The sequence below is a fragment of the Aplysia californica genome, unplaced genomic scaffold, assembly GCF_000002075.1.
Source record: "Aplysia californica isolate F4 #8 unplaced genomic scaffold, AplCal3.0 scaffold00612, whole genome shotgun sequence".
Classification (NCBI taxonomy): domain Eukaryota; kingdom Metazoa; phylum Mollusca; class Gastropoda; order Aplysiida; family Aplysiidae; genus Aplysia; species Aplysia californica.
Genome location: NW_004797882.1, coordinates 14,123 through 16,478, shown reverse-complemented (window position 1 = coordinate 16,478; position 2,356 = coordinate 14,123).

The following is a 2,356-nucleotide window of genomic DNA, read 5'->3' as shown; positions in this document are numbered from 1 at the left end:
TACGTCTGAAAGACCCTCCAATTCCCTTCCCATTGATATATAGAATATGTCTATCTGGAGTAGATAGATTATTGCATGAGGCTTGAGGGTATGGAGGACCCCTGAAACATAAATGAAAAAGCCAAAATAGGGAAAAACTGCTGGGAGTTACAAAATTACGAGCCCGTTATTCATGTATATTTTTTTTTACTGACAGTTTGTGTAGTTCCTTTAATTCTATTATTATTATTTATTTTTGATGGGGGGAGGGGGGAGGGGGTCCCTTAAATTTTTTATGCTTTGTGTAATGCCATCTTCTCCTATCTATGAAGCTACTTTTCTCGTTATCTGCCTTTGATTTCTCCTACACCCTGCGTCTTCTCTTTCTACCCTTCACCCACATCTCTGCCCTCGAGCTAACAATACCAGACTAATACAATAGGCTATATATTCTGTCATGATTCAAGGTAATTTGACATCTTTCTCTATTTCAAATTTGAAGGCATCAAACATTTTTCCATCTTTTCGGAGGAATGGGGGAGGGGGGATTTAGTCCAAGAGGATAAATTAGCAATTACAAGTTGATAAAGGCAGGTTTAACCCACGAGCTCAAGGCTCGGAAAGCGCTTGGCCCTTAAGCCGAGCAACCAGAAGAGTGCAGGCAGGCCTTCGCTGGTGTTCCAAATATAGACATAATTTGCTTCAACACAGTGTATCTTCTTGAAATACATCCTGCAAAAACAACGCCATTAAAGGTATCTGTAAACTTCGCAATGCTACGAGGAGATGTGAACATTGATGTGAACATTTCTGAACTTTCCTCATTTTAATTTTAAGGTGTAACCCTTATTGGCCCTACTTTACTAACAGCATTTTCTTTCTCTGGCTCACCTGCGACCCGGCATATAGATAATGAACACCCAGCGACACCGTCGCCTATAGGGTGTGTGCACAGCTGGTAATATTAGAGCCCAAAGTCATATACGGAGTAAGATTCAACGTCAGAGCTATATCTGAAGTCCCGTGTCCCTAATCGTTTCTTCTAATCACTTTTCGAGTTTTGTTCCCACCGGATGCGAAGACGAATGTCGAAAGAATATGTCTCTCTCTCTCTTTGCCTTATAAAATCTTCTGGGTATTATGTTTGGGCAAAGTGTGAATAATTGAAGTTTTAATCCCTAACGAAGTATTTATGAACTTGGATTTTGTTGTGTGGGAATTTTCGTTTCGTATGATATGGCACGGATTTAACACCAATCTGAACATTATACGTTTATTTATTTCAGATCTAATTCTTTTTTGTGTTTGTTACTCTCTTGTACCATCTCTAATCTTCTGGCACTCATATGACCTTATGCAGTTTCGAGCGCGTAAAACCTCTACTAAAAACTTAGATCTGTGATCGATTGAACCACACCAAGTCGGTAGAGGAGCCTTGAAAACTTTCTTTTTAAAAATATCTTTAAAAAAGAAGTCCAAGAACACACCATTGAGGGTTTCGACCAAGGTTACTTGCACCCCAAGGTCACTTGCACCCCCAAGCATGGTACCAGTTGAGTTAATCATGCTCGTCAAATACTGTGGCCCTTCACGCACATAGCTCAGTTTATCGTGGCGTCTCTTAGACTAGTGGTTAGGGTTCCGGATTCGTGGTCGTGAGTTTGCTTGGTCGAGGGTTCGAGGCTCAGCTCGGTTCAACGTTGTGTGCTTGGGAAAGGCATTTTTTTTTTTTTTGTAATTTATTTTCTTCACTTTACCTATTTGTAAATAGGTTCTTAGCCAAATCAAAGACAACGAAAGATCTTGCCGGTACGTTAGTGTCTGTTAAACAGTTGATTGCACTGCAGGTCCTATGCTTTCCAGAAAGTTGAGATTGTTATAGAAAGCTATCAAGCCTGCTGGGGTAATAATTTAGAACATAAAGCGGGTTGAACTTGACGACAAGCAAGAATATTATTATTATGCTACACGGTCTATTTGTTAAACATCGTCAAATATTGTGTGTCACCCCCTACATGCCCTTGCATTTGGTGATTATAGACCCAAGCAATGCCATTAAAATATAGACAAAATTCGTTTTGTTTTGTCGTTATAAACATTATCGAGATGACGAATCCTACACATAATCTTTAAAAGCATCCTCAAGATAATATATTCCTGGCGGCCATATTCATACTCTGAATCCCTTTCTGTTTCTGAAATACATGTACTAGTAAATGTACTGTTTTTGTAGAGTGAGGGTTGGGTTTAACACAGGCTCCGAGAACGTACACATTAACTTTTATTTTTTCCTCCACTTTCGAAAATGTTTTTTTAAAGTAAGTGCGTGTGTGTGTGTGTGTGTGTGTGTGTGTGTGTGTGTGTGTGTGTGTGTGTG